Source organism: Sciurus carolinensis, chromosome 10 (genome assembly GCF_902686445.1).
Source record: "Sciurus carolinensis chromosome 10, mSciCar1.2, whole genome shotgun sequence".
Lineage (NCBI taxonomy): Eukaryota > Metazoa > Chordata > Mammalia > Rodentia > Sciuridae > Sciurus > Sciurus carolinensis.
In genome coordinates, this window is record NC_062222.1 from 79677170 (window position 1) to 79686361 (window position 9192).

A 9192-nucleotide genomic window follows, 5' to 3' on the forward strand; every position below is an offset into this window, starting at 1 on the left:
AAAATGGAAACCATGGTTTTTATCTGGGAAATGTTATTAAAGGAGAATTTTAAAAGAATTACATAGAGGTAAATGATATTTAATGTGACTTTTTAAAGGATATGTGAATCTCTTATTAAAGATTTTAAACACTTTATAATTTGAGCCATAATTTTAAACAATACACAGAACAGAAAATAATGAAATGTCTCTGAATTTTATTCAATGTTTTATATATATATATATAACATACATATATACATGTACATGTTTTAATATGAATATATACTTAGTATAAAGAATATACATACATATATGAATATGTATATTTATAATGGGAACATATAACTATGTAACTATATCTCCACTCAGCCATACCTCCTCCTTTTTCAGTATAACCATTATCATTTAAGTTGATGCCTATCATTCCTACATTCTTTTTTCTTTACATATATGTAGTATATAATATTTAGTATCTTAAAATTTTACATAAACAATATCATTGGATATATTGTTTTGCTGACCTGGTAACATTAGATTGTTGATTAATAAAGATACTTTTTATTTTAATCATGTCAGTTTCCATTGTTTATTCATGCATCCACAATCTATCATTTTCCTATTCAAAAGCAATTAGATTGTTTCCATTTTTCCTACTATTTAAAAACCTTGCTGTGTGGCTCAGTGGGTGAGTGCCTCTGAATTCAATCCCTGGTACAAATAAACAGAAACAAAAACTTGCTACCATAAACATCTTTGAACATGTCCTCTAGGGTTCATGATCTTAGGTTTTGTTTTTGTTTTTTTTTTTTTTAAACAAAGTTGAGATAGAAACCTAGAAATGTACTTTTCCACACTAGTAGATTTATTTACTCAATGTATTTTATCATGGGTGTTTAGAAAATACTGAGTTTATTTTAATACTTTATTTGTTCTTTTTAGTTACACATGACCAGTAGGATGTATTTGACATATCATACACGGAATATAACTTCCTATTCTTGTGGTGGTATATGATGTGGAGTTACACTGGTATGTATTCACATAAGAACATAGGAAAGTTTTTTGTCTGATTGATTCTACTGTCTTTCCTATTCCCTTTCCACTCCCTGCCCTCATTCCCCTTTGTCTAATCCAGTGAACTTCTGTTTCTTCCCTCTGCACTGCTTATTGTAGTTAGCATCCAAATATCAGAACATTCAACCTTCGGTGTTTTTGGATTGACTAATTTCACTTAGCACAATAGTCTCCAGTTCCGTTCATTTGCCAGCAAATACCATAATTTCATTCTTTATGGCTGAGTAATATTCCATTGTATGTATGTACCATCTGTTGGTTCCATAGCTTAGCTATTGTGAATTGAGCTGCTATAACATTGATGTGACTGTTTCATTACAGTATGCTTATTTTAAGTCCCTGGGCCAAGGAGGGGTAACGGTTCAAATAGTGATTCTATTCCATGTTTCTGAAGAATCTCCATGGTGCTTTCCAGAGTGGTTCAACCAATTTGCATTCCCACCAGCAATGTATGGGTTGTACTCTTTCCCCATGTCTTTGCCAAAATTTATTATTGTATTCTTGATAATTGCCATTCTGACTAGAGTGGGATGAAATTTCAATGTAGTTTAATTTGCATTCTTTAATTGCTAGTGATGTTGAACATTTTTCATACATTTGTTGACCAATCATATTTCTTTTCTGTGAAGTGTCTGTTCAGTTCCTTTGCCTGTTATGATTGGGTTAATTTGGGGGTGGGGTGGGGTGGGGAGGTGTTGATTTTTTTTTAGTTCTTTATATATTCTGGAGAATACACTTCATCTTAGGTGCAAGTGGCAAAGATTTTCTCCCATTCTATAGGCTCTCTCTTCAGTTTCTTGATTGTTTCTTTGCTGTGAAGATGCTTTTTGGTTTGATACCATCCCTTATTGATACTTGATTTTACTTCTACGCTTTAGTAGTCATGTTGAGAATTCAGTTCCTAAGCCAACATTGATGGAGATTTGGGGCGACTACTTTTTCATCTAGTAGGTGTGAAGAGGCCATATTTTCTCCGTGTGTGTTTATGGTATATTTTATTTGTCTAGTATTTATGCGGGTTTTGTCTTTGTGTCTTCTATTCTATACCATTGGTCTTCGTCTGTTTTGGTGCCAATACAATGCTGTTTTTGGTTATTGTAGCTCTGTAGTATAATTTAAGATCTGGTATTATGATGGCCTCCTGTTTCACTTTTCTTGCTAAGATTACTTGGCTATTCTGGACCTCTTATTTTTCAATGATTTCATGACTGCGTTTTTTGTTTCTGTGAAGAATGTCATTGGAATTTTAAGAGGAAGTGCATTAAATATGTATAGTGCTTTTGGTAGTATGGCCATTTTGATAATATTATTCTGCCTATCCAAGAACATGGGAGAGCTTTCCATCTTCTAAGGTCTTCAGTTTCTTTTTTAGTGTTCTGAATTTTTATTGTAGAGGATCTTTACCTCTTTTGTTAGATTGATTCCCAAATATTTTATTTCTTTGAGGCTATTATGAATGTGATAGTTTTCCTAATTTCTCTTTCAGTTGATTAATCACTGATGTAGAAGATTGCAATTGATTTATGGGTGTTAATTTTATATCCTGTTACTTTGCTGAATTCATTTATGAGTTCTAGAAGTTTTCTGGTGTAGTTTTTGGGTCTTCTCAATATAGAATCAATTTGTCAGCAAATAGAGATAGTTTGAGTTTTTCTCTTCCTATTCATATCCCTTTAATTTCTTCTTTCTGCCTAATTGCTCTGGCTAGAGCTTCAAGGGCTAAGTAGAATAGAAGTGGTAAAAAATTCTTGGGCATCCTTGTCTTGTTCCAGTTTTTAGAGGAAAAGTTTTCAATTTTTTTTTCATTTAGAATGATATTGGCTTTAGATTTAACATATATAGCTTTTACAATGTTGAGGTATGTTATTTCTATCCATAGTTTTTCTAGTGTTTTGAACATGAATTGATGCTGTATTTTGTCAAATGCTTTTCTGCATCTATTGAGATAATCATGTGATTCTTGTCTTTAAGTCTATTGATGTGATGAATTACGTTTATTAATCCATATATGAACCAACCTTACAAGTGGGATGAACCACATTTGATCATGGTGCACTATCTTTTTAATATTTTTTTGGATGCAGTTTGCCAGTATTTTATTAAGAATTTTGCATATCTGTTCATCAGGGATATTGGCCTGAAATTTTCTTCCTTGATTTGTCTTTGGGTGATACATAGCTTTATAGGATGATTTTGTAAGGGTTCATTCCTTTTCTGTTCGTGGAATAATTTGAGGAGAATTGGTGTTAGTTCTTATTGAAGGTCTGGTAGTACTCAGCTGAGAATCCATCTGGTCCTGGGCTTTTCTACGTTGGTAGACTTTTGATGATGTCTTCAATTTCATTGCTTGAAATTGATCTGTTTAAATTTTCTATGTCCTCCTGTTTCAATTTAGGGAGGTCATTTGTCTCTAGAAATTTGTCCATGTCTTTAAGATTTTCTATTTTATTTGAGTCTAAGTTTTCAAAATAGTTTCTGCTTATCGTCTGTATTTCAGTAGTGTCTTGTGATATTCCTTTTTCATCACAAATTTTAGTAATTTGCGTTTTCTCTCAAATTACTTTTATCTGTCAAATTACATTAGTTTGGATAAGGGTTTATCAGTTTATTTTTTCAAAGATTCAACTTTTTGTTTTGTCCATTTTTTGAATAGTTTTTTGGTTTCAATTTCATTAATTTCGGCTCTGATTTTAATATTTCCTGTATTCTACTGCTTTTGTCATTGATTTGTTCTTTTTTCTAGGCCTTTGAGATGTAATGTTACGTTATTTATTTGTTGACTTTCTATTCCTTTAATGAATGAGCTTAATGCAATGAACTCTTCTCTGAAAACTGGCTTCTTAGTTTCTTAGAGATTTTGATATGTTGTGTCACTATTCTTATTACCTTAAGTATTTTTTTTTATTTCATCTATGATTGTTTCTGCTATCCATTGGTCACTCAATAGGGTATTATTAATCTCCAGGTGTTTGGGTATTTTGTTTTTGTATTTGGTAAGAGTTGCTTTGTGACCTAAGATGTGGTCTGTTTTAGAGAAGGATCCATGTGCTACTGAGAAGAAAGTGTATTCAATCATTGATGGATGAAATATTCTATATATGTCCATTAAGTCTAAATTATTATTTTAAAAATAATTTTAGTTGTAGATGGACACAGTGCCTTTATTTTACTTATTTATTTTTATGTGATACTGAGGAGCAAACCCAGTGCCTCACATGTGCTAGGCGAACACATTACCACTGAGCCACAACCCAAGCCCAAATATAAATTATTAATTGTATTTTTAGTTCTATAGCTTCTTTAGTTTCTTTGGAGGCTCTATCCAGTGTGGGAGAGGTGTGTAAAATCATCCAGTATTATTAGGTCTATTTGATTTTGAAATTGAGAAGGGTTTGTTTGATGTACATAGATGATTGGGGGCATTGTTTGGGGCATAATATTATGATTGTTATGTCTTTGAAATGTCCTTCTTTGTCCCTTCTGATTAACTTTGCTTGAAGTTCACTTTATCCAATATGAGGATGAGCAAGCCCTGAATGTTCAGGAGATCAAAGTGAATGATATGTTTTTTCCCTTCCTTTTATCTTCAGTCTGTGGATGTCTTTGTCTAAGAGTGAGTCTGTTGGAGACAGTGTATTGTTGAGTCTTGTTTTTTAATCCAATCTGACAGTCTATGTATTTTGATTGATGAATTGGGGCCACTTACATTCAGTGTTATTATTGAGAAATGATGGTTATTCCCTGCCATTTTGATATGTTTGGTTTTAATTTGAATTAGTTTCTCCTTTGATTCACTCTTCTTCTAGTGTAGTTCCTCCCTTTTCTGATTTTCACTTTATTTTTCAATTCTTCATGAACTAGAGAGTATGTTTTGTAATGGAGGCTTTCTAGTTGTGAATTATTTTAACTCTTGTTTATCATGGAAGGTTTTTATTTCATCATCAATTCTGAAGCTTAATTTGCTGGGTATAGTATTCTTGGCTGAACTCCATTTTCTTTCAAGACCTCCTAGCTTTGAGGGTCTGGGTTGAGAAATCAGCTGAGATCCAGATTGGTTTTCCTTTAAATGTAACCCATTGTTTTTCTCTGGCAACTTTTAAAATTCTATCCTTATTCTGTATGTTAGTCATTTCATGGTAATGTGCCTTGGTATGGATCTGTTGCAATTTTGTATATTTGAGGTCCTGTAAGCCTTCTGTATTTGATTTTCCTGTTCATTCTTTAGGTTTGTGAAAGTTTCTGATATTATTTCATTGAGAAGATTGTGCATTTCTTTGGGTTATATCTCTGAGCCTTCATCTATCCTGATAAATCTTAAATTGGGTCTTTTCAGGTTATCCCAAATTTTGGGGGAATTCTGTTTATGGTCTCTTAACATCTTTTCTCCATGGTGAACCTTATTTTCAAGATTATATATTTTGTCTTTATTGCCTGAAACTCTGACTTTCAAGTAATCTAATCTGTTGATGATGTCTTCCATTGAGTTTTTTATTTTGGTACCAGGGATTGAACTCGGGTACCTGTCCACTGAGCCACACCCCAGCCCTGTTTTCATAATTTATTTAGAGACAGGGCCTCATTGAGTTACTTAGGATCTCGCTATTGCTGAGAGTGGCCTTGAACTTGCAGTTCTCCTGCCTCAACTTGCCAAGCTGCTCGGATTACAGCTGTGCACCACTATGCCCAGCTTCCATTGAATTTTAATTTGGTTATCGATTCCTTCATTTTGAGGATTTCTGCTTAATTTTTTTTTCAGAATCTCTATCTCTTTATTGAAGTGATCTTTCACTTCCTATATTTTCCCTCTGATTTCATTTCTTATATCATGCTATAATTCAAAGATCAGTTATGTACGTACTAAACTCCTTCTCTGACCTTTCTTCCACTGTCCTGTCGATGGATTCTGTATTGGAGTATCTTGGTTTGTTTGGGGTGATTTGTTCCCTTGTTCATGTTGTTTGTTGTGTCTACCCATATAACAGTATGGGTCTGAGGCAGCAGAGTTTTTATCCTGTGGACTTAAGTGTCCCTGAAGGTTCCTAGTACCTCACTATTTAGGGTGAGACAAATAATAACAACCACCAATGCAAACAACATACAGCCTTAAACCAATTAGTTCCTGCTACAACATATACCAAACCAAAAGGATATAATCAGTTTTTGCCTACAATAAAAACAGTAAGTTTGCAAAAGTGTTTACAATTTCAAATGGTGGACAGGAAGAGAACAGAAGTTATATAACATATGATGATTATGAGAGATGAGAAGATAGAAGTAAACAATTAAAGGAAGAGTAAAAGAGATAATAGAGATTGGCTGTCAGCAGAAGAAAAGAGAGAATTAAGGGAAACAGGTGAGAAAAAAATATATGTAAAGAAATATTAAAAAATTAAAATTAAAATAAACAAATACAAAAGAAAACTTAAATATAATATTCAAATGTCCCAGTCCTCAAAAAAACCAGTCCATGAAAATTAACTGGCTTCAGAAATGACAAAAATACCTATATGAATATGTATAAATGTCCATGAACTATTAAGGTCACAATTAAACAGAGAAAAGAAAAAAAGAAGGGGGAAATTAAAAGTCTTGATGAAAAGTTAAAGTATTATTTTGGTGGAGTTCAAAAGATTCTCATGGTCTCTTCTTAGCAGTGTTAGGTGGGGGTTGTGATGCCCCACCCAATGGGTGGATTGCTGGAGTGAGTGAGGTAATCTAGTAGGTGGAACTTCTGGAGGTAGGGCATAGCTAGGCTGTAGGCTCTTCACTGAATGCCAGTTTGTCTGGAGATTCTAAATCAGCATACCTCCAGGGCCTAGCAATTGCCAGTCCACACTGGAAGACTGCACCCCAAGAGATCTCCCCTGGGTTCCACTCATGTGGTGGAGGAGCCAATTCTTAGTCCACAACGTAGTCTTGCTAAAAAGCTGCCCAACTGCTTTCTTGACTTCACTCCATTGTTAAGCCAGGAAAATGACCTTCTCTTACCACCATTTGAAACCCTTAAAAAATCCTGTTTTTTGTTTACCTTTGAGACAACAACTCACTATGTTGCTCAGGCTGGTCTGGAATGCCTGGGGACGTTTTAGGCTCAAGTGAATCTTCAGCCTTAGTCTCTCAAGTAGATGGGACTACAGGTATCCATCAAAATAAAGATAAAAATTTTTGAAAATATAGAAACTGGGTGGGTATACCTCTATATTTTAAAATTTTTTTATCTTTATTTTTTTTCCTTTTTGCAGTGCTGGAGATTGAACCCTGAGCTTTTTGTATGCTGTGAAGGACGAGAAGATAGCATTCTACCACTGAGCTCTCTACCACTGAGCTGGATCCAGTTCCTAATTTTTATCTTTTTAATATCAGTCGTGGAGTGACTGGAAATCACTTTTTTTTTTAATGCAAGCACATTAACCTCTTCGAACTCATAATTTGTTCACTTCATTGGTGATTCTTTCAATACACTTTGATTAAGCAGGCAACAGTTGGTACTAAAGTTTTACAAAAGAGCAAATTAAGACCAGATAGGGCTGGAGGTGATGTTCAGTGGTTGAGCACTCGCCTAGCGAGCAAGTAGAAGGCCCTGGGTCTAATCCCCAACACCACTGGGTGCAAAAAAAAAAAAAAAAAAAAAAAAAAACCTGGAAAGACCAGGAAGAAGCTGGAATGGAGGGTTGAGACTATAGGAACCTATAGGAACTGAGAGAATCATGTAGAATACTTAACTGTTACTGACCATTGATCTTCAGAATTTCTCAGTGGTCTTTGTCCTGGTCATATCATGTCCGTAGACAGTTTAGAAAGACTCCAGAAAGGAGACTCCTTGGTGATCATGTTCAACCATGTTATCCCAATTGCATGTATTGATTACTGAAGGAGAATCATTACATCACTGTGAATCTACAGGCTGCTCCACTCAGCACACCTAAATTTCAGAGGGTAAGAACCTGAATTTTGTTTTAAGTATTAAGACAAAATAATAATAATAATAATAATAATAATAATAATGTCTCCCATTTGTACTTAAGTACCCTCTCCTCTTTTGCACAGCTGAATATTTGCAATTATGTTCTATGTTGGGCATTCTGCTGTAAAACAGTAAAACCAGACACAAAAGAAACTACAAACCAGTGGAATAAAGGCCATAAGAAAAGGAAAAGGCAGAGGTAGTAATTGGGGTTGTGGTAGACAGGAGAAGAGGATGGGGGACTTGGGAATTCCTGCAAATTTTTTTTTCCAAGTTTCCTGTGTGCATTACTCTATTTTACCCATAAATAATTGTGCTAATCATTAAGAATATACCAGTCTTAGGCGATTTTCCTGACCTGAAAGTTTTGTTCCCAGATATTGAGAATGCAAATTAGGTGAGGAAGCTTCAGGTTAGACATTGGGGAGGTGGGTTTTGGATGCAGACAGCCAGACTTGGAGCAAGACAGAGCTCACCAGAGGTGTGTCCAGGGCAAATGACTTCACCTTGACAAGCCCAATTCCTCATCTGTTTAATGGGATGATTTAATACAACCTTTTAGGTTGTTTGTTTATTTTGTCAGCAAAAATATTGGACACATGAATGTTAACCAAATATTTAGCTTTTTTTTTTTTTTTTTTTTTTTTTTTTTTTTTAACAGAGAAGTGGAGTGTTGAGTAGAAAAATTCTCTTGCCCTTTATAAAATCCCAATCAACGGGCTGGGTGTATGTAGCTCAGTGGTTGAGCGCTTGCCCCAGCACGTGTGAGGCCCAGGGTTTGAACTTCAGCACCACATAAAAATAAATAAATAAAATAAAGGTATTGTGTCCATCTACAACTTAAACATTAAATTTAAAAAAAAAATCCAAGCAATTCGAACATTTAAATTGAACAATTTAAAAATAAGCAAATGAAGTGGGGAGGTAACGGATTCTTTTCTACCATAGTAGGACTTTCCCAGTACATAGTCGCTACTGGAAATCTAACCCGCCTGGCGGGCTGCAGCTTACACTCGCTCGGGTCCACGTAGTTGGGATGGGGCGGGCTGCAACTACGAGAAGCCTGTCGCCTGCTGCATTCAGCGTCCCTATGGTAAGGGACGTCTGGACTCAGAGCTGCGGCGGGTGGTGGTGTGCTGAGTGGCAGGGATGGCGAGGGTGTCACTTCTGGT